This window comes from Ranitomeya imitator, chromosome 3, assembly GCF_032444005.1.
Source record: "Ranitomeya imitator isolate aRanImi1 chromosome 3, aRanImi1.pri, whole genome shotgun sequence".
In the NCBI taxonomy this organism is placed as follows: Eukaryota; Metazoa; Chordata; class Amphibia; order Anura; family Dendrobatidae; genus Ranitomeya; species Ranitomeya imitator.
In genome coordinates, this window is record NC_091284.1 from 701323732 (window position 1) to 701347435 (window position 23704).

Consider the following 23704-nt stretch of genomic DNA (forward strand, 5'->3'; position numbering starts at 1 on the left):
ATACTCACCTCTCTTCCTCCTTGTTCGAGCAGTGCTCCGATCTCCTGCTCATCTTCTGACAGCGGGCGCCGGGTGGTGATGTCATCGTGCCCACAGTCAGCGTCGGTGATGCCAGACGTTAACAAGGGGATGGGAGAAGGAACGCAGCGCACCTTCCCCCATCAGTGCGGTGATGGGCAGGGGGGCCCACTACTGGCACCGGGCCCCCCCGGCCTGCTCAGGGGCCCTATAGCGGGCAGCAGAGCAGGGAGATTGATTCTACCTGCTCTGCCACAGAAGGTAACTGTATCGGCGAGCTGCAGTTACATTAGTGTAGCTGCGGGTTGGCCCCCTCTGAGCACCGGGCCCCGGGCGATGGCCCCCTCTGCCCCCCCCCCCCAGTAGCTACACTACTGGATGGGGCCCAGGGACCCAGGACATACACCAAGATGGACGGCATATAAATCTCAGAGTGAGAGACATACAGTATATATCAGGGGGGCCCTTCAAATGTTGCACCGAGGCTCATCAGACGTTAGTTACGCCACTGGTTTTAAACCTTACCGCAAGTTGTCTTTAGTTTAAATAGTAAACACTTGCTGATAGATTCATTTTAAACCAAATTATTCTTTTTGTAAAACCAATAACCACATTGTACCGTGCATTGCAATTACCCCGTTATGTCCAGGATAGTTTTCATTATAGGAATTTGGCGATGTACTTGTAAGCAAGAGATGTATGTGTGCGCAGCCCTCTGCTCTCTTAGCAAGTTCAGTTCAAGAAAACAGGAAGCGCTTCCCTGCATCACATCGCAGGCTCCGTGAGTTTATAAAATGTTATAAAAGTCTGTTTTGCATATTTCTCACTTCCTGAAGGAAGAATTCTTGACATATGAGAAGCAAGGGCAAGGTCCTGTCCTACACACTCACACAGCATATGGCCCTCAGCAAGCCAAAAGAGCCCGAGGGAAGAGGTCAGTAGTTCCAGTTAACTGTATTATTCTTGGTTGATTCTTTAAGCAATATTGTGCTGTACAATATATTAAGACATATGTGAGGAAATCACATTGGTAACGCCTGGGAGCTTGAGTCATAACTGACTTGTAGAAGGAAGGGATGCTTTCAGTAACAGTAAACCTAACAGTGCCAAAAAAAAGACATTTTGTGGTAAAATTCAGACACAATTGTCTTCTGGAATATATCAAATACATGTAACAGGATCAACGATGTAGCCAAAATTTAGTCAACTGTTTAGATACTGACATTTTTGATATTGCAAAGATCATTTTTGCAAATAAGGAGTGCAGCCATATTGATTTTTACTTTTAAATTTGCTTCTCAGAAACAGATAACTTTCTGTCATTTTGTCAACATGTTGTAGCAATTATACAGTCACACAAAAAAGTTGACTTAAAGGGATATTCCCAGAATTGAAAGTCATCCTCCAATTACTGGTAGTGTGACTGCTGGGACCCTCAGAGACCCCAATAACAGCACTCTGGAGCCCTGTCTTTAAAAGGGCTGTCTGGTCCAAAATGGTAAGTCTGCAGTCACTCTATGTGACTGCAGACTTATGAATCCCCCCAGTGAATGCACTTCAGGAAATCGAACGTTTCTGAGCCGGTACATATGTGTTATACATACTCCCGGCCAAAACCTGGCTAGTGGGCACAGCATCGCTCCATACATTTGTAGTGAGTGAGACAGCGCCCAGTCTAGTGACGCTGCCATCCAATGGGCCAGAGCTCTTTTCATAGGATTGTTGATGGTCACATTGGTCAGTAAATTCAGCCATACCTATGAGTATGGGATACATTTTAAATCTTAGAATACCCCTGTAACGTACCATTCAGGAGTTTCTGACATGGGAGGGGAACCTTTTTTCTGCCTTAATTTGGATATTTATTATATTGATAACAAGCCGTACAAAATTATAAACTTTAGGGTATTTTCACACTGAGCGTTTTGCTTAAATTTTTATGCTAATTTTCAGCTGCTTTTTACAGCACCAGCAAAACCTATGATATTTCAGAAATCTCATGCACACACATTGTTTTTTGTCATCAGGATTTTCTGCTTTTTTTTTACATAAAGCATGTCATGTCTTTCAGCGTTTTTCACCCATTGACTTGAATGGATGGTGAAAAAATACTGCAAATACGCAGGTTAACTTTTTTGCAGTGTATTTGCTGCAGAAAAGTCAAGGACAGCAGGATGTTACCTCACACTCAGCTCTACTACCTCTAGATGGCAGGCTGTATGGTTGCATGATACATCCATACAGCCTGTCCTCCAGCAGAGATATTGAGCAGCGGACCTGAACCGAATTCACTTGAATGGGGGCCTGACAATACAGTATTGGACAAGCTGTCATATATATGACAGTGCGGCAAACACCGATTCTGATCGACTGTGAAACCTCCCTGCCGGTCAGCCGTGGTTCCCACGCTGTCAAAAGACAGCATGAGAGCTCAGCTGTGATCGGAGGTATACAGTTCACTTCCGGTCACTGGTGTCAGCTGAAGGGACTACCGCTCCCATCATCCGACACCTGCTGCCGCTAACACTGAGAGCAGGAGCAGCTGATGGGAGTATTCATCGGCTGCTCCTGCGCTGTAAATAAACACTTAAGGAAAAAAATGCTTGGTTTCCCCCGTATTTTTGATAACAAGCCAGGCAAAACGCACAGCTGGGGGTTGCAACCCTCAGCTTTCAGCTTCAGCAAGACTAGTTATCAAAAATAGAGGGTTCCCCAAGCTCTTTTTTAAATTACTTGAATAAATAATTTTAAAAAATGGTGTGGAGTTCCCCTCATTTTTGATAACCAGCCTTGCTAAAGCAGGCAGCTGGTATTCTCAGGCTGGTAAGGGGCCAAGGATATTGCCCCCCAAACTAAAAATAGCAGCCCGCAATTGCCCAGAAAAGGCACATCTAAGAGATGTGCCAATTCTGGCACAGCCGTCGGCTTTCCCACTGCTGGTTTAGAAAATTATGCGGGAGCACACAACCTTTTTTTCAGAAAAATTATCTTTTAATAAATAAATGTTCAGTAAGCTGCACACACATTACTAATTGCATATGTCACTGACATCTGTATATCTACCTTTTCTATGTGTATTTTCTGTATATGTTCCATCTATTCTATGCTGTTGGGTCCTACTGTGATTTTCACTGTACACAGCTGCTAAATTGCCACTTTTCTTCTATTTATCTATGTAATATATATATATATATATATATATATATATATACTGCTCAAAAATAATGGAAACACTTAAACAGCAGAATATAACTCCAAGTAAATCAAGCTTCTGTGAAATCAAACTGTGCACTTAGGAAGCAACACTGTTTGACAATCAATTTCACATGCTGTTGTGCAAATGGAATAGACAACAGATGGAAATTATTGGCATTTATCAAGACACAGTCAATAAAGGAGTGGTTCTGCAGGTGGGGACCACAGACCACATCTCAGTACCAATGCTTTCTGGCTGATGTTTTGGTCACTTTTGAATGTTGGTTGTGCTTTCACACTTGTGGTAGCTTGAGATGGACTCTACAACCCACCCAAGTGGCTCAGGTAGTGCAGCTCATCCAGGATGGCACATCAATGCGAGCTGTGGCAAGAAGTTTGCTGTGTCTGTCAGTGTAGTGTCCAGAGGCTGGAGGCGCTACCAGGAGACAGGCCAGTACACCAGGAGATGTGGAGCGGGCCGTAGGTGGGCAACAACCCAGCAGCAGGACCACTACCTCAGCCTTTGTGCAAGGAAGAACAGGAAGAGCAGTGCCAGAACCCTGCAAAATGACCTCCAGCAGGCCACAATTGTGCATGTGTCTGCACAAACGGTTAGAAACCGACTCCATGAGGATGGTCTGAGTGCCCGACATCCACAGATGGGGCTTGTTCTCACATCCCAAGACCATGCAGGATGCTTGGCATTTGCCACATCACACCAGGATTGGCAAATTTGCCACTGACACCCTGTGCTCTTCACAGATGAAAGCAGGTTCACACTGAGCACATGTGACTGATGTGACAGAGTCTGGAGACGCCATGGAGAGCAATCTGCTGCCTGCAACATCCTTCAGTATGACTGGTTTAGCCGTGGGTCCATAATGGTGTGGGGTGGCATTTCTTTGAAGGGCCTCACAGCCCTCCATGTGCTTGCCAGAGGTAGCCTGACTGCCATTAGGTACCGAGATGAGATCCTCAGACCCCTTGTGAGACCATATGCTGGTGCGGTTGGCCCTGGGTTCCTCCTGATTTAGGACAATGCCAGACCTCATGTGGCTGGAGTGTGTCAGCAGTTCCTGCAAGATGAAGGCATTGAAGCCATGGACTGGCTCGCCCGTTCCCCAGACCTGAATCCAATTGAACACATCTGGGACATCATGTCTCGCACCATCCACCAACATCACATTGCATCACAGACTGTCCAGGAGGTGGCGGATGATTTAGTCCAGGTCTGGGAGGAGATCCCTCAGGAGACAATCCACCGCCTCATCAGGAGCATGCCCAGGCATTGTAGGGAGATCATACAGGCATGTGGAGGCCACACACTACTGAGCATCATTTCAATGTCTTGAGGCATTTTCACTGAAGTTGGATCAGCCTGTAACTTCATTTTCCACTTTGATTTTGAGCATCATTCCAACTCCAGACTTCTGTCGGATATTAGTTGTGATTTATGTGATTTACCTTGATCATTTTTAGGTGTAAGGCTATGTGCACACGTCAGGATTTCTTGCAGAAATTTCCTGAACAAAACCGGATATTTTCTGCAAGAAATCAGCATGCGTTTTTCTCACTTTTTTTTGCGTTTTTGTTGCATTTTTTGTGCGGGATTTTTGCGGATTTTTTCCATTTTTTGCCAGAGGTTCTTGGATGCAATAATATAGTGGGAAATCCACAAAAAAATCTGTAAAATTAATGAAAATGCTGCGTTTTTTACCACGATGCGCTTTTTTCCACTGAAAAAACACAACATATGCACAAACATTGCGAAATGCATTATAAATGATGAGATGCATATGTATGCATTTTTTAAGCATTTTTATCGTGTTTTTATAGCGGAAAAAAAAGTGAAAATCCTGAATGTGTGCACACAGACTTATTGTTCTCAACACATTCCACTATTTAATGAATAAAGATCTACAACTGGAATATTTCATTCAGTGATATCTAGGATGTGAGTTTTAGTGTTCCCTTTATTTTTTGAGGAGTATATATATATATATATATATATATATATACACACGGTGGAATAAATAAAATGTCCTGAAGGTGTCTATATTTTACATGTAAAGAATAAAAAAGCCTACCGAAATATGAATGTGCTATTGGAGTGCCCCCATGGGGCCGTGGGGTACTCGGTAACGGGTCCTTCGGTTCACAGGGGGATGTCACGGTGGCTGACCGGGTCCGTGGCCCTGGGACGTCCATGTAAAAGGGAAAGGTCTTTGACCCCTTAAGCCCCAAGGGTGGTTTGCACGTTAATGACCGGGCCAATTTTTACAATTCTGACCACTGTCCCTTTATGAGGTTATAACTCTGGAACGCTTCAACGGATCTTGGCGATTCTGACAATCTTTTCTCGTGACATATTGTACTTCATGATAGTTGTAAAATTTCTTTGATATAACTTGCGTTTATTTGTGAAAAAAAGGAAATTTGGCAAAAATTTTGAAAATTTTGCAATTTTCGAACTTTGAATTTTTATGCCCTTAAATCACAGAGATATATCACACAAAATAATTAATAAGTAACATTTCCCACATGTCTACTTTACATCAGCACAATTTTGGAATCAAAATTTTTTTTTTCTTAGGGAGTTACAAGGGTTAAAAGTTGACCAGCAATTTCTCATTTTTACAACACCAATATTTTTTAGGGACCACATCACATTTTAAGTCATTTTGAGGGGTCTACATAATAGAAAATAACCAAGTTGTAGATAAACTTGGCCCACACGTGGTCAAATGAAAGTGAGATTTAATTGAAAGAGAGTACACACAATATTGACGTTTCGGTCTTAGGTTAGACCTTCATCAAAGTACCAGTGCTGTGCTGTGCTGGACGCGGCTTCCACCGCACAGCACTGGTACTTTGATGAAGGTCTAACCTAAGACCGAAACGTCAATATTGTATGTACTCTCTTTCAATTAAATCTCACTTTCATTTGACCACGTGTGTGCCAAGTTTATCTACAACATAAGTACGGTTTGGGCACCTACTTGTGCACCACAACTTATAGTAGTGCCTACGGCTATCTTCCACAGAAAATAACCAAGTGTGACACCATTCTAAAAACTGCACCCCTCAAGGTGCTCAAAACCACATTCAAGAAGTTTATTAACCCTTCAGGTGTTTTACAGGAATTTTTGGAGTGTTTTAAAAAAATTAACATTTAACTTTTTTTCACAAAAAATTTACTTCAGCACCAATTTGCATTATTTTACCAAGGGTAAAGGGCTTTGAACCCCCAAGTGTTTCACTACAGTTTATAACGCAGAGTCGTGAAAATAAAAATTAATTATTTTCCCACAAAAATGTTTTTTTAGCCCCCCAAATTTTTATTTTCCCAAGGGTAACAAGAGAAATTGGACCCCAATCGTTGTTGTCCAATTTGTCCTGAGTATGCTGATACCCCATATGTTAGGGTAAACTCCTGTTTGGGTGCATGGGAGAGCTCAGAAGGGAAGGAGCACTGTTTTACTTTTTCAACGCAGAATTAGCTGGAATTGAGATCGGATGCCATGTCGCGTTTGGAGAGCCCTAATGTGCCTAAACAGTGGAAACCCCCAATTCTAACTGAAACCCTATCCAAACACACCCCTAACCCTAATCCCAACCATAACCCTAACCACACCCCTAACCCTGACACACCCCTAACCCTAATCCCTACCGTAAATGTAATCCAAACCCTAACCCTAACTTTAGCCCCAACCCTAAATTTAACCCCAACCCTAACCCTAACTTTAGCCCCAACCCTAACTCTAACTTTATCCCTAACCCTAACTCTAACTTTAGCCGCAATCATAACCCTAACTTTAGCCCCAACCCTAACTATAGCCCTAACCTTAACTTTAGCCCCAACCCTAACCCTAACTTTAGCCCCAGCCCTAACCCTAACTTTAGCCCCAACCCTAACTGTAGCCCTAAACCTAACCCTAGCCCCAACCCTAACCCAAACCCTAACCCCAACCCTAGCCCTAACCCTAGCCCAAACCCTAGCTCTAGCCCTAACCCTAGCCCTAACCCTAGCCCTAACCCTAACACTAACCCTATCCCTAACCCTAGCCCTAACTCTAGCCCTAACCCTAGCCCTAACCCTAACCCTAGCCCTAACCCTAATGGAAAAAAGGAAATAAGTGCATTTTTTAAAATTTTTTATGTTTCCCTAAGGGGGTGATGAAGGGGGGTTTGATTTACTTTTATAGCGGGTTTTTTAGCAGATTTTTATGATTGTCAGCTGTCACACACTAAAAGACGCTTTTTACTACAAAAAATATTTTTTGCGTTACCACATTTTGAGACCTATAATTTTTCCATATTTTGGTCTACAGAGTCATGTGAGGTCTTGTTTTTTGCAGGACGAGTTGATGTTTTTTTTGTTAACATTTTCGGGCACGTGACATTTTTTGATCGCTTTTTATTCCGATTTTTGTGAGGCAGAATGACCAAAAACCAGCTATTCATGAATTTCTTTTTTGGGGGGGGGCCGTTTATACCGTTCCACGTTTGGTAAAATGGATAAGCAGTTTTATTCTTCGGGTCAGTACGATTACAGTGATACCTCATTTACATAGTTATTTTATGCTTTGGCGTTTTTATACGATAAAAACAATTTTATAGAAAAAATAATTATTTTTGCATCACTTTATTCTGAGGACTGTAACTTTTTTATTTTTTCGCTGATGATGCTGTATGGTGGCTCATTTTTTGTGGGACAAGATGACGTTTTCAGCGGTACCATGATTATTTATATCTGTTTTTTTGATTGTGTGTTATTCCACTTTTTGTTCGGGGGTATGATAATAAAGCGTTGTTTTTTGCCTTGTTTTTTTTTTTTACGGTGTTCACTGAAGGGGTTAACTAGTGGGACAGTTTTATAGGTCAGGTCGTTACGGACGCGGCGATACTAAATATATGTACTTTTATTATTTTTTTAATTTAGATAGAGAAATGTATTTATGAGAACAATATTTTTTTTTTTTTATTTAGGAATTTTTTTTTTACACATCTAAAAAATTTTTTTTTAACTTTTTTACTTTGTCCCAGGGGAGATATCACTGAATAGTGACAGATCGCTGATCTGACACTTTGCAGTGCACTGTGACAGATCAGGGATCTAACGTGCCCTGCTACTGGCTTACTAGCGCCTGCTTTGAGCAGGCGCTTGGTAAGCCACGTCCCTAGACCCGGAAGTAGCCCCGCGGCCATTTTGGATCTGGGGCCTGCAGGGAGGAGACGCTCGGTACAAGGTGAGCACATCGCCTTGTACCGATCTTCTCATGGAAGCCCGCAGGGAGCCCCCTCCCTGCGCGATGCTTCCCTATGCCCCCAGAACACTGCATTCATGTTTGATCACAGTGTGCCGGGGGTTAATGTGCCGGAAGCGGTCCATGACCAATCCTGGCACATAGTGCCAGATGTCAGCTGAGATAGTCAGCTGACACCCGGCCACGATCAGCCGCGCTCCCCCCGTGAGCGCGGCCGATCGCATATGATGTACTATCCCGTCCCTGGGAATTAAGTCCCAGGTCACCTCGATGGGATAGTACATCATATGGGATTAAGGGGTTAAAGGGGAAATGTTCGTGACGCCACCTGTGGTATTCTTTCAGGGTGACCGACGCTGCTTTAAGGGGTCCACTGGGGTGATGTTATGGCAGCTAGATGGTATACCTTCCCACAGGTGAAGTATGTCCCCAGGGCTTCCCGGTGTGTGGATGGTGAGAGGCACAGTGAAGAAGTAGGACACAAGGTTGCAGTCTCTTTACCTTTACTGAAGACTTCAGCATCCACAGTCCAGGGCACCAGATCACAGGGCAGACAGAGTCCGGCCAGTTTGGAGGCAAGTCCAGAGTCCCCTTGTCCAGGTGGAAATCAGTAGCCTTCCTCTAGCGCTGCAGTGTTGTAGTCCCTTACTGCTAAACTTCTCATAAGGTCCTCACAGATGTTGTAGATGTTATGTCTCTCTCTCTCTGTCCCCCCGATGGATAGTACAAACCTGTATGACCGGTGGCTTGAGGCATTTTACAGGGACTCTATCATGCCCCAGCCTTTAAGGGGTGCCACCTTGTCTCCTGGGTGTAGGGGCGGACAGGTAACCTGAAATTAGCTGTCCTGCCAGTCTCTGGAGCAAGGCATAAATGATCGTTGCTTCCTCGGTGTTCTGGCTACCGGGATCCTGCGCCTCAGAAGGAGGCAGCCTGTGTAGGGCTGATCCCCTCCTGGTATCCACTCCTTTGCTACGACTTCTCTCACACTCTCTGCAATACAGTTCTCCTTCAGTGTCTCTTTCTGGAAGCTGCAGCTCTCAGGGCATGCACAGCTCCGTGTCCTTCTGTCTCGATCTCTGACAGGATCCCACCCCTGCCAGGGATCAACTACCTGAGCAAAGCTCAGCCAGCAACTAACTAACTTTCCCTACAGGTCATCAGTTTTACCAATGTGTGGGGAGTGACCTAATAAATAGGAGCAGAGCTCCCCCTGGTGGCCTGGAGTGTGAAATGTGTTGCATGTTTGAGATACCTGGATGCGGTTGTCTTTCTTTGCCTCCAAACGTAACATCACCCTCCCCTAGAGGAGAATGACATTACCGCAACGACCAGGACCCTGGGGCGCTGCACTATTAACATTGCAGATATTATACAGTACATGTAAGCATTTTTTTATCGAACTAAAGCAAAGTTGTGAGAAATTTTAATTCTGGAGAAAGTGCATCGCCATTACCACACCTTGGATTATTATCAATGCCTTCAAATTACCAACCTGTTAATCAGGTTATATTGAAAATGTATAGTCAGGACGAACATCTACCTGTGTTGTATCCAATCCTAGTCTGCCTGGTTGAGATCCTTGATGCACTGGGTTCTGTACAGTACAATTTATAGAAGGTGCAATAGTAAGTATTTAAATACAAACTATTCAGTTTTTTTGTGTCTGGATTTATATTTGATTTTGTTTGCTTTCTAAAAAGTGGAGATTTGTTTTATACCAGGGTGTTCTAACTTGTGAGCAAATCACATCAGTCAGAATGCCCTGACATCTATGAAATGGACATGACATCGATGACGTCATTAAATATGGAAATCTGTGACATCTGTTCCCTGACATCTATGGCTGTTATTGCAACCTGGGAATTGCAATTTAACAGTGTGGAGGTCAATACTCTAAAAATCATTTAGTTCAAACATTCCTCAAAGCCTTTTAGCCAGAAAAGCGAAAAGCTTGAAAAGTCACAACATGGGTGTGACTGGGCATGGGCACCTCACTCATTAAATTCATGATGGGTAGTGGCGTTTCTTACAGGGAACCTGTCAGCCAGATTGTGCATAATAACTGACATATAGTGACACCTGCACTGCAGCATGATCACATATGTAATGTGCATATAATTATTGTGACGCCCGAGAGACCGGGGTACCCAGCACCGGACCAATGGGGTCTGTCTCTTGAGGGGGATGTCACGGGTGGCTTGACCCGGTGCTGTGGCCTCAGGCAATGCACAGTGTAAAGGGTATCGTGAGGGAACAGGCACTTACTTGATCAGCAGCAGGTTCTCCCAGCGGTGATGATCCCAATCCTGGATAGATGGCTATTGTCCAAATGAAAGACTGAGGCACTGAAACGTTTAACCAGTTTACTTTAACAAAAAAAAGGATTTACAACCAGTCCTGTCACCGGAGTCTGTATGGGAACTCTGAGTTACTTTGACCCTGCCGGGGTCTTCGCCTCTTATTGTACGCAATATCTGTGTGGCCCTGCTGCTGTATGTGAACTGGCTGCTGGCCCAATCTGTCCCCTCCGGGTCCTGGTTCGACGGGCAACCCGAGTCCTTTTATCGGCTTACCCCCTCCAGGAGTACCGCTGAACTCTGTGTCTGTTGCTGCGTCCGGCCCTAGTGAAGCTGATATCACCTCACGTTTTTCCGGTTGCTGTATTATATATAATGAATACAGCCACGGATCCGGTATCCGTCTTTGCGCCTGTTCTGGGTAGTGATTAATGCTACCCGGTTCTCACAATGTCCTTTTTCTCTGTCCCTTTTCTCCTCAGGCCGGTGATTTGGGCCTGGAAACCGTCATAGGGCTGTTAGAAATTCAGCTGTATGACCTCTCACTTTCAGCTCCTTAGCCCAACTGCCCAACTGCCAGTTCTTCTCTCAGACCAGAATGGATCAAGGGGAGTCTCTGGAGCTCCCCCTTCTGGCAGGAGGAGGTAGTGCAGTCTTGCTATTTTAGTATTTGTATTCAGTGTCAGTAACTATATTTGTGGCAAATACCTCTAGGGGTGCCACATTCCCCCTTAGTTAAGAACAGTACTCTGGGACTGTGGGACGATAACATTTTGAAATAACAATTAATATGTACAGAGTCTTAAAAATGAAAAGTTACAAAAACCACTCAAGGAAACAAAAATAGAGTTCTATAAAGAGTCACTTCAAATAGCGTCCATTAATACAGTTCTATCCTTGAAGGTACTAGGAAAGGCACTGCACTTTGTGTCCAGGAATTTAGTTCCATTTTTTCAACGAAGTTGTCAATATAAAGTCTAAAGAAAGTTCAAAAAGAGCAAAAAACAAAGTTCAAAAAGCAGTCTTTCCGGAGCTTTGATTTAGTGCCTCCGGGCTGATAACAAGTTCAAGAATATGCAAGAAGTTCATACAGACAAGTCTCTGTAGGTACTGGGCTTAAACGTTGCAGAATGATAACAATGACTATAGTTTTATAATTGGTAATCTGCATACCTGGCCGGTAATTGACCCTGGGTACTACGCTGTGATCTACGTAATAGCGGTATCTCTCCATGTGGTGTACTACTGTCTACTGCGGATGTAGTATCTGCCCGCTCTGCTAAAGATAATTCCATGACTATGGAGTTGGCAAGTCCACCGTGAATGGGATTACTCTGATCAGGAATCTGTTCTTCCTGGCCTGGAACCTCCTGTAGTACGGGGTCAGCCTCTTCCTGTCTTGGGACTTCTGGTATTGGGTTCGGTTTTAGGTAAAAGGCCACCATGGGAACCACTACTGCACCATGGTATGTTAGTAGGGTTTTGGGAAAGTCTCCTATACAAGTGTGATACATTTCTTCTTCTTTCTCCTTTACTGGTTGAACCTGTATGGGTTGAATAACTTCTGGTTCTGACTGGACAACTTCTGGCTCTTTCAATGCTTCCGGACACAATTTAAGATTGCCTCTTGACACTAGTACAGATGTTAAGCCTCCGTTTTTGCTAATGAGACACATTTTAGGATTATCCATTCTTGTTGGTAAAACTGTGTAGGGTACGGCTTCCCACTGATTGTCTAGTTTGTTGGTTCAACGGTTTCTCTTGAGCACTTGGTCACCCGGTCTTAATGGGGTCGCTAGAGCATTCTGGTTGAAAGTTCGCTCTTGTCTTTCTCTAGTTTGCTGAAGGCTTCTTTCCACACTCTCTTGCACTTGGCGATACTGCTTTTGCCGTATGATATCCCAATTGGAGTCTTGGACTTCTGCGTCTGGTTTCAGAATTCCCATTTCTAGATCGATTGGTAATTGGCCGGGTCTTGCACGCATAAGGTAAGCTGGGGTGCAATTGGTGGAACTCACCGGGACATGATTATACAGATCCACCAAGTCAGGCAATTTCTCTGGCCATTGATTCCTTTCTGCCTCAGGTAAAGTCTTTAGTAGTTCTATTACAATATGGTTCATCTTCTCGCATAAGCCGTTTGTTTGTGGATGATAGGCCGCCGTCCGGATCTTTTTGCAACCATACATATTACAGAATTCTCTGAAGATCTCTGATTCAAAGGCTGTACCTTGGTCAGTGAGAACCTGTTCCGGATATCCATGGGGTCTACAAAAGTACGTTTGGAACGCTTTGGCTGCTGTTTTTGCTGTCAGATCTTTTACGGGTACTACTACCAAGAAGCGTGAATAATGGTCCACGATGGTCAAGGCATAGACATAGCCGGACCGGCTTGGTGTCAACTTCACGTGGTCCATGGCTACAAGTTCAAGTGGTTGTTTGGTGATTATGGGCTGCAGTGGTGCTCTTTGGTTCTTTTGATCGTTTCTTCTGAGGTTGCACGGGCCACAATTTCTGCACCACTGTTCGATTGATTTTCTCATCCCGACCCAATAAAATCTTTCTCTTAGAAGTACTTCTAACTTTTTCCAACCAAAGTGACCAGCACCATTATGGTAAGCTTCGAGGACCATCTTGACATCTTGTTTAGGCACGATAATCTGCCAAACCAATTCATGTGTTTTCGGATTGGTGTACCTTCTACAGAGCTTCCCTTGATACAGGAACATTTTGCCTCTCTCTTTCCAGAGTTGATGCGTCTCTTCTGGGGCATCCTCATTGGGATATGCACTTTGCTCAGTTAACAGTTCCTTCACCAACTTCACAGCCGGATTGCTGTCTTGGGTGTCAGCCCATCTATGGTGTGCTAATTAAAATTCACCTCTTGTTGTTTCTGATAGGTACTTGACTGATGATGTTTTGCCTTGGGATGATGGAAGGCTGGTAGTTCAATTTCTTCAAGCTCCCCCGTTTCTTCTTCTACATCTCTCAAGTGTGGCATCCGGGATAGGGCATCGGCATTTCCATTCTTGCGACCTGCTCGATAATTGATCTTGAAGTTGTAATTAGATAACCGGGCTATCCATCGCTGTTCTAACGTACCTAATTTGGCTGTGTCCAGGTGGGTCAACGGATTGTTGTCAGTATAGACAATAAATTCTGCAGTAGCCAGATAGTGTTTGAAACGTTCACTCACAGCCCAAACTACTGCCAGTAGTTCCAATTTGAAGGAGCTATAATTTTCTGGATTTCTTTCAGTAGGCCGGAGCTTTCTACTTGCAAAGGCGATGACTTTCTCCCGACCTTCTTGCTTTTGTGACAGCACCGCTCCTAGTCCCACATTACTGGCATCGGTGTAGAGGATGAAAGGTTGATGGTAATCTGGGTATGCCAGAACCTCTTCTCCGGTTAGTGCCTTCTTTAGTTGTTCAAAGGAGTCTTCCCTTTCATCGTTCCACTGAAAAGGAGGGTTTCGGTTTGAAGGTTTCTTCGTCTGCCCTACCAAAGCGTCTTGCAAGGGTGCTGCCAATTTGGTAAATCCTTTTATAAATCTGCGATAGTAACCCACCAATCCCAGGAATTGCCTCACTTCTTTTGCGCTGGTAGGTCTCGGCCAATCCCTTATGGCGGTTATTTTCACGGGATCCGGTGCTACTCCCTCCGAACTCACGATGTGTCCCAGGTACTGTACCTTTGGCTTGAGAAGGTGACATTTGGATGGCTTGATTTTCATGCCATACCTGGATAAGGCTTCGAACACTTCTGCCAGGTCTATTAAGTGTTGTTCGTAAGTCTTTGAGTAGACGATCACATCATCTAGGTACAGGAGGACGGTCTCGAAGTTCTTGTGTCCGAGGCAGCATTCCATCAGCCGCTGGAAGGTACCGGATGCGTTGCAGAGTCCGAATGGCATGCGATTAAATTCACATAGACCCATTGGTGTGGTGAATGCCGTCTTTTCCTTATCTCTCTCAGCCACAGGGACTTGCCAATACCCGCTTGTTAAGTCTAAGGTGGAAAAATAATTAGCAGATTTCAAAGCAGTCAAGGACTCTTCTATCCTAGGCAAGGGGTAGGCGTCTTTATGGGTGATGTTATTAATCCGCCGGTAGTCTACGCACATTCTCATGGTTCCGTCCTTTTTTTTGACAAGCACTAGAGGGGCCGCCCAGGGGCTACAGCTGTCTCTTATTACCCCGGCCTGTTTCATCTCCCTCAGCATATCTTTTGCACATTGATAGTGAGCGGGCGGTATGGGTCTATATCTTTCATTTATTGGGGGATGGTCACTGGTGGGGATTGTGTGTTCTACCCCTTCTATCCGTCCGAAGTCCAATGGGTGTTTACTGAAGACTTGTTCATATTCCGTCACTAGCCTATACACCCCTTGTTTTTGATGGGTAGGTGTTGAATTTATGCCCACGTGTAGCTGTTGACACCAATCCTCCAATTCTCCGTCTGAGCCGTTGCCTTCCACCTGACAGGTTGGTTCTAAGGGCTCAATGGTTGTGATGGCATTGTTGTCAACAGTATATAGCTTTGCCACTGTAGCATACCTTGGCAAAGTGACCTCTTCCTCTCCACAGTTCAAAAGTCGTACCGGCACTCGTCCCCGGTGTACCTCGACTACCCCTCGTGCTGTGAGTATAGTGGGCCTGCTGTCGGTGTACACTGGTTCTATTAAGGCTTGATAATCTCGTCCCTTAGTACCAATGGCTGCTCTACACCATACCAGCATTTCTGTTTTTGGTGGGATTACAATAGATGTTGGATCACTTACCCTCACACTGCCGATTTCTCCACCTGCAACTTCTACCTGTTGCCTTAACATCAATACTTTTATTTCCCTTTGGAGAACTCTCTGCTGGCAGGATTGGGCAGTTTCAGCAATTTGCTGTAAGACAGAAATAACTTCGGAAAATCAGTTCTCTAACACATTCATTCCTATCAATACAGTTGGTTCACAGTTCCGCCGGTCAACATCTACAACAATTATACCCTGTTTCTTCAATTCTACTTTACCAATCTTTATGGTCATCTCCCTGAATCCTAGTTTCGGTACCAACTTACCATTACTGGCCCATATATCTAGTTCAACATCAGAGGGCCCTTTATCAATATCTGCATCAGCCCAGTACCTCTTATAAAGGATATACGGTATAGATGAAATCTGGCAACCTGTGTCCAGCAAAGCGTTGAGGGGAATTCCGTCCAGCACGATAGGGATAATGGGTCGTCCTCCGATGTACCTGTCGTGCCAGGGAGTTGGGCCTTGAAAGTTCATTCCTGCGAAGCGGCCCGCATTCCCAGGGGATTCCCGATTAAATCACAATCTCGTGCAAAGTGGCCTGACTGCTGGCAACGGCGGCAAATGGGCTGTCCATCCGGTTGGTAGCGGTCGCGGGGTCGTCCTCTCCATGTCGGGTATCTCCGGGGTCTCATCCATGGAACATCTTCTCTATGGTTTGCCAACTCCATCTTGGGTCCTCTCATCTCCTGCATGGTTTTAGCCATTGAAGCAACAATATCAGTTAAAGAGTCAAGCTTTTGTTGAAGAGCCTCATTAGTACTGGGCCCCAGGGGCTTAGCAATGGCCCCGGACATAGCTGATGTCACTGGCACTCCCTGTTGTTGAGGAGCCTCTGCCATGGGTTGCGCAGGCTCCTGATCCCGAGGTGCCTCTGCCAGCTGGAGACGTATAGCGCTCTCCTTTAATTGGGCAAATGTCAATTCAGGGTTCTTAAAAACAAGCATGCTCACATGCCCCCGGTGAGAAGGGGTGTAGAGTCCCTCAATAAATTGATCTCTTAGCAGTTTATCCGCTCCGGTGTTAAAAATGGGTTCAGCCAGTGTAAGTGATTTAAGGGCTTCCTGCAGGTTTAAGGCAAAGTCTCTCACGCCCTCATTAACTTTTTGTTTGCAATTAATGAATCGTACTTTAGCTTTGCTGCTGGCAGTGGTTTCAAATGTAGCTTTTAATCCAGCAAATATGCGTTCAACAGTGCCTTTTAGATCAGCTGCCCATGCTGTGACTTCTCGCTTAGCATGGCCACTTAACTGCATCATCAGGAGACTAACACGCTGAACTTCACCCACGGGGAACATGTTAAAATGGGCCAGCATCTTTTCTCTGAAATCGTCAAGGGTATTAGGCTCACCTTCATACATTGGAAGCCAAGGGCCACCCGGGGTATATGGCATCAGCACCGGCATGATGGGTGCCACTCCTTGCACCGCTGCGCTACCGGACTCTCTATCGACACTCTGTCTTTCAGCTGCATTAGCGTCGCCGGGTGCTGCGGCGTCTCCGTGCTGCGACATACTGTGCCCACTTAGTTAATCCGGACCCTTCCGGTCCTCCGCTTCCGTCGGGATAGTGTAGATTCGTTCCGCTGTGCAGCAGGATTGGTTTTCCCCTTGCTCTGACGTCAGAGCGCTCAGCTTGGTGCCGCCCACAATGACACGCCCCCTGCTGCTCCCGCCCGCCGCGCGCTCTGTAATGGCGGATTCTGAAGTTTTTCAGTCAAATTGGGGCTCAGGTAATGGCGTAGCTCAATTAGCAGTCTCGTGCCTAACGGTTATGAGGTGATGGCGGCCATCTTTACTCCATTATAACCAATGGGGAAAAGTCACTTTCAATAGTTTCTAATGGGAAATGGAATTTTCTTTAATAAAGTCAATTTTCAAGATTTTTCATCCAAGTTTTCACAGTTTTGGGCTCCAATCACGGCACACAATACCCGGTATACGGGCTGGCTGGATCCTGTTCGTGACGCCAATTGTGATGCCCGAGAGACCGGGGTACCCAGCACCGGACCAATGGGGTCTGTCTCTTGAGGGGGATGTCACGGGTGGCTTGACCCGGTGCTGTGGCCTCAGGCAATGCACAGTGTAAAGGGTATCGTGAGGGAACAGGCACTTACTTGATCAGCAGCAGGTTCTCCCAGCGGTGATGATCCCAATCCTGGATAGATGGCTATTGTCCAAATGAAAGACTGAGGCACTGAAACGTTTAACCAGTTTACTTTAACAAAAAAAAGGATTTACAACCAGTCCTGTCACCGGAGTCTGTATGGGAACTCTGAGTTACTTTGACCCTGCCGGGGTCTTCGCCTCTTATTGTACGCAATATCTGTGTGGCCCTGCTGCTGTATGTGAACTGGCTGCCGGCCCAATCTGTCCCCTCCGGGTCCTGGTTCGACGGGCAACCCGAGTCCTTTTATCGGCTTACCCCCTCTAGGAGTACCGCTGAACTCTGTGTCTGTTGCTGCGTCCGACCCTAGTGAAGCTGATATCACCTCACGTTTTTCCGGTTGCTGTATTATATGTAATGAATACAGCCACGGATCCGGTATCCGTCTTTGCGCCTGTTCTGGGTAGTGATTAATGCTACCCGGTTCTCACAATGTCCTTTTTCTCTATCCCTCTTCTCCTCAGGCCGGCGATTTGGGCCTGGAAACCGTCATAGGGCTGTTAGAAATTCAGCTGTATGACCTCTCATTTTCAGCTCCTTAGCCCAACTGCCCAACTGCCAGTTCTTCTCTCAGACCAGAATGGATCAAGGGGAGTCTCTGGAGCTCCCCCTTCTGGCAGGAGGAGGTAGTGCAGTCTTGCTATTTTAGTATTTGTATTCAGTGTCAGTAACTATATTTGTGGCAAATACCTCTAGGGGTGCCACATTATTATGGTTGAGATCATCCTGAAATGTAAAAAAAAAAAAAAAAAAAGATAAAAGATCCATTTGAAAATGGCGCCTGCCCACAGAAGTTTTTTTTTTTTAGTATGTATATATAATATTCATTATGTAAACTAGGGGGCAGGTCAGTGAGGGATCAGTGACCTGTCAGCAGTCTGCATTATGAATACCTAATCAGAGCACCACATGAAGACCCCCCACAGGCCGCCCCGGAGCGTGAGCATATCATTATCTCAAAACTGAAAATAAAGATTAAACAAGGTATCATTTTACTCAGTATAACGGCGCCGTCCTGACACTGTCTGTAGGTGACTGTGCACAATCCTGCTGACAGGTTCCCTTTAAAGGAGTAATCCACTACCCGTTCTCAATCTGAATGTTATATTAACGGTACTAATCTTGTATAGGTGATCAGAGGAGCCTTGGAGGAGGGCAGTCCAGCTGGAGAGGGCTGCAGAACTCACTGTGGGGGATGGGGCACAGAGCAGACTGATAACAGCCCCCTGGTGCTGCTGTGCTGTCCCGTGCAGTGAGCTCCTCCCCCATCTCTTCACAGTGAGGATGGAGATGCTGCAGCCTGCTGGGGACAGAACAGTGGAGGAAGAAGACACACTGTAAGTCCTGATCTTCCTCCACTGCTGTCCCTGTGTGCTGTGCGGCAGGGCCCCCGACTGTACTGTAAGGGAGGGAGTACAGTACAGTCGGGGGCCCTGCCGCACAGCACCAGAGACCCTCCACACAGGAGGACAGAGAGACAGCAGCCAGTGAGCGCTCTCCACAGTCTGGTGAGGAAAGCGTTCATTGGCCAGCGTCTCTCCCTGCATGACACGCCCCCTTTTGAAGTCCTGTACTTCCCATGCTGCTCTCTCCCCAGCTGAGGGTGTTGTGGCAGCATTACAGTTGGGAGTGACAGGGGCCTGATGCTACATGATACTGGACCTGCCTGGAGGAGCCACCTTCCACCTCTCAGCCCCAGAGCAGTGGCATTGGTGGTATGTCCACTCCTGGCTGGGGGCCTCTCGGGGCCGGGTACTACAGAATCTGCCGCCCCCTCTCTTCTGCCGCCTGAGCCAAAAAGCTCAAATCGCCTAATGGTAGCAGCGTCACTGCTGCTACTGGCAATAGCGGTAACGTATATCTGTCACTTGCACAGGCGCAGTTTGTGGCTGTAAGGCTGTTACTGCGGCTGCACAAGTAAAATATAGACGTCACTGCTATTCCCCCCTCAGGTGCAGTAACAGCAGCATCGTTACCATGCAAACGCGGGTCTAGTGCTCTGTTGTGACTGTTACTGCGCATGCGCGGGAATAACAGAGATGTGTATGTCACTTGCGCAGGCACAAGTGACACTGCCGCGGTCACTGGGGGAGGCAGCCTCTGTGGGTGTAGGCTGGGGGGCAGCCTCCGTGGGTGTGAGCTGGGCGGTAGCCACTGTAGGTGTAAGCTGGGTGGCAGCCTTTATGGGTGTAAGCTGGGTGGTAGCCACTGTAGGTGTAGGCTGGCGTGGCAGTCTCTGTGGGAGTAAGCTGGGCAGTAGCCACTGTAGGTGTAAGCTGGGCGGTAGCCTCTGTGGGTGTAAGCTGGGGGACAGCCTCTGCAGGAGTAAGCTGGGGGTGCAGCCTCTGCAGGTGTAAGCTGGGGGAGGTAGCCTCTGTGGGTGTAGGCTGGGGAAGGCAACCTCCATGGGTGTAGGCTGGGGGAGGCAGCCTCTGCGGGTGTAGTCTTGGTGGCAGCCTTTGCGGGTGTAAGCTGGGAAAGGAACCCTCTGTGGGTGTAAGCTGGGGGCAGCCTCTGCGGGTGTAAGCTGGGGGGCAGCCTCTGCAGGTGTAACCTGGGGGGCAGCCTCTGTGGGTATATGCTGGGAGAGGCAGCCTCTGTGGATGTAAGCTGGGAGAGGCAGCCTCTGTGGATGTAAGCTGGGAGAAGCAGCCTCTGCGCGTGTAAGCTGGGAGAGGCAGCCTCTGCGGGTGTAAGCTGGGAGAGGCAGCCTCTGCAGCTGTAAACTGGGAGAGGCAGCCTCTGCGGGTGTAAGCTGGGAGAGGCAGCCTCTGCAGGTGTAAGCTGGGGGGACAACCTCTGTGGGTGTAAGCTGGGGGGACAGGCTCTGCGGGTGTAGTAAAGTCAGCTACTAGTTGCCACTCGGTACTCGAGATTTCCCGAGCATGCTCGGGTGTCCTCCGAGTATTTGTAAGTATTCGGAGATTTAGTTTTCATCGCCGCAGGTGACTGATTTACATCTGTTAGCCAGCTTGATAACATGTGGGGATTCCCTAGCAACCATGCAACCCCCACATGTACAGTACTTTTGCTGGCTAACAGATGTAAATCATTCAGCTGCGGTGATGAAAACTAAATCCCCAAGTACTTGCAATACTCGAAGGACACCCGAGCGTGCTCGGGAAATCTCGAGTACCGTATATACTCGCACATCACTAGTTGCCACTCTACTCCCCTGTAACCAGACAACACCTGTCCACTGGGGGCCACACGGGAGTTATTGAGGGGAAGTCTCGTATATAAGGCAGAGCATTGTATGCTGTGTATACAGAGAATCAGAGCAGTAACTACTAGGGTTGAGCGAAACGGGTCGAACATTTTCAAAAGTCGCCGACTTTTGGCTAAGTCGGGGTTTCATGAAACCCGATCCGACCCCTGTGCGGGGTCGGCCATGCGGTACGCGACTTTCGCGCCAAAGTCGCGTTTCAATGACGCGAAAAGCGCCATTTCTCAGCCAATGAAGGTAAACGCAGAGTGTGGGCAGCGTGATGACATAGGTCCTGGTCCCCACCATCTTAGAGAAGGGCATTGCAGTGATTGGCTTGCTGTCTGCGACGTCACAGGGGCTATAAAGAGGCGTTCCCGCCGACCGCCATCTTACTGCTGCTGATCTGAGCTTAGGGAGAGGTTGCTGCCGCTTTGTCAGAAGCAGGGATAGCGTTAGGCAGGGTCCATTAACCACAAAACCGCTTGTGCTGCAGCGATTTGCACTGTCCAACACCACCCTCGGTGTGCAGGGACAGTGGAATTTTTTTTTTTTTTTTTTTTCCCCTCAGCGCTGTAGCTCATTGGGCTGCCCTAGAAGGCTCCCTGATAGCTGCATTGCTGTGTGTACGCCGCTGTGCAAACCAACTGCTTTTTTCAAAGCACAAATCCTCTTGTTCCTTCCTTTCTGCACAGCTATCTTTTTTGTTTGTCCACACTTTTTATTTCATTTGTGCATCAGTCCACTCCTTATTGCTGCCTGCCATACCTGGCTGAGATTACTGCAGGCAGGGAGATAGTAGCTGCCTGCCATACCTGGCTGAGATTACTGCAGGCAGGGAGATAGTAATTGTAGGACATTCCCTGTTTTTTTTTTTTTTTTTTTTTTGGTGGGAGATTAAGATTGGCAATTTGGCATTTCTGCTAGAGTGCCATCCCTGTGTGTGCCATCTCTCTCACATAGTGGGCCATAGAAAGCCTTTTCATTTTTCTGTATTTTTTTTTGTGGGGTGTATAAATTCTCCCTGATAAAAATACAGTGGGAGATTAATATTGGCCTTTGGGCTTGTGTGCCAGTCCTGAGTGTGCCATCTCTCTCACAAATAGTGGGCCATAGAAAGCCTATTTTATTTTTTTTTGGGTTTTATAAATTCTCCCTGAAAAAAAGGGAGATTAATATTGGCCTCTGGGCTTCTGTGCCAGTCCTGAGCGTGCCATCTGTGCCAGTCCTGAGCGTCCCATCTCTCTCACAAATAGTGGGCCATAGAAAGCCTATTTAATTTTTTTTTTGGTTTTATAAATTTTCCCTGAAAAAAGGGAGATTAATATTGGCCTCTGGGCTTGTGTGCCAGTTGTGAGCGTGCCATCTGTGCCAGTCCTGAGCGTGCCATCTCTCTCACAAATAGTGGGCCATAGAAAGCCTATTTAATTTTTTTTTTGGTTTTATAAATTTTCCCTGAAAAAAGGGAGATTAATATTGGCCTCTGGGCTTGTGTGCCAGTTGTGAGCGTGCCATCTGTGCCAGTCCTGAGCGTGCCATCTCTCTCACAAATAGTGGGCCATAGAAAGCCTATTTAAATATTTTTTTGGTTTTATAAATTCTCCCAGAAAAAAAGGGAGATTAATATTGGCCTCTGGGCTTCTGTGCCAGTTGTGAGCGTGCCATCTGTGCCAGTCCTGAGCGTGCCATCTCTCTCACAAATAGTGGGCCATAGAAAGCCTATTTAAATATTTTTTTGGTTTTATAAATTCTCCCAGAAAAAAAGGGAGATTAATATTGGCCTCTGGGCTTCTGTGCCAGTCCTGAGCGTGCCATCTGTGCCAGTCCTGAGCGTCCCATCTCTCTCACAAATAGTGGGCCATAGAAAGCCTATTTTATTTTTTTTTTGGGTTTCAGAAATTCTCCCTGGAAAAAAAAAGGGAGATTAATATTGCCCTTTGGGCTTGTGTGCCAGTACTAAGCGTTCCATCTCTCTCTCTCTCTCAGTCAGTGGGCCATAGAACGCATATTTTTGGTTTTATTTGTTTTCTAAATTCTCCCTGAAAAAATCATTTTATTTTATTTGGTTTCTAAATTCTTCCTGATAAAATCATATTTTTTTTATTATTTTTATTTCTAAAGTCTCCCTGAAAAAAAAAAAAAAAAAAAACAACCAAAAAAACAGTGGGAGATTAATATTGGCCTTTCTGCTTGTGTGCCAGTCTTGACTCCTGGGTGTGCCATCTCTCTCTCTCTCTCTCTCTCTCTCTCTCTCTCTCTCTCTCTCTCCAATTGTGGTCCATAGAAAGCCTATATTTTTTTTCCTTGATTTGGGTTCTAAAATCTACCAGAGAAAATAACTACATCAATCATTGGTAGAAAAATATTGGCCTCTGGGTTTGTGTGCCACTCCTGACTCCTGTGTGCGTCATCTCTCAGTCAGTGGGCCATAGAACGCCTATTTTTGGTTTTATTTGTTTTCTAAATTCTCCCTGAAAAAATTATTTTATTTTATTTGGTTTCTAAATTCTTCCTGATAAAATCATATTTTTTTTATTATTTTTTTTTCTAAAGTCTCCCTGAAAAAAAAAAAAAAAAACAGTGGGAGATTAATATTGGCCTTTCTGCTTGTGTGCCAGTCTTGACTCCTGGGTGCGTCATCTCTCAGTCAGTGGGCCATAGAACGCCTATTTTTGGTTTTATTTGTTTTCTAAATTCTCCCTGAAAAAATCATTTTATTTTATTTGGTTTCTAAATTCTTCCTGAT

At 45.9% G+C, this 23704-nt stretch overlaps 1 protein-coding gene across 2 annotated transcripts in view; it reads left to right on the forward strand.

Moving 5' to 3' along the window:
• The first annotated feature begins 846 nt into the window (after positions 1-846).
• The window catches only part of LOC138670861 (glycoprotein-N-acetylgalactosamine 3-beta-galactosyltransferase 1-like), a 100345-nt gene continuing 77487 nt past the window's right edge, over positions 847-23704 (forward strand). Inside the window, exon 1 of one of the 2 annotated variants that reach the window (XM_069758593.1) lies at positions 847-952. The gene's annotated coding sequence lies outside the window, so the exon portion shown is untranslated. The remainder of the gene's footprint in view (positions 953-23704) is intronic. The other variant, XM_069758591.1, reaches the window with a different exon arrangement.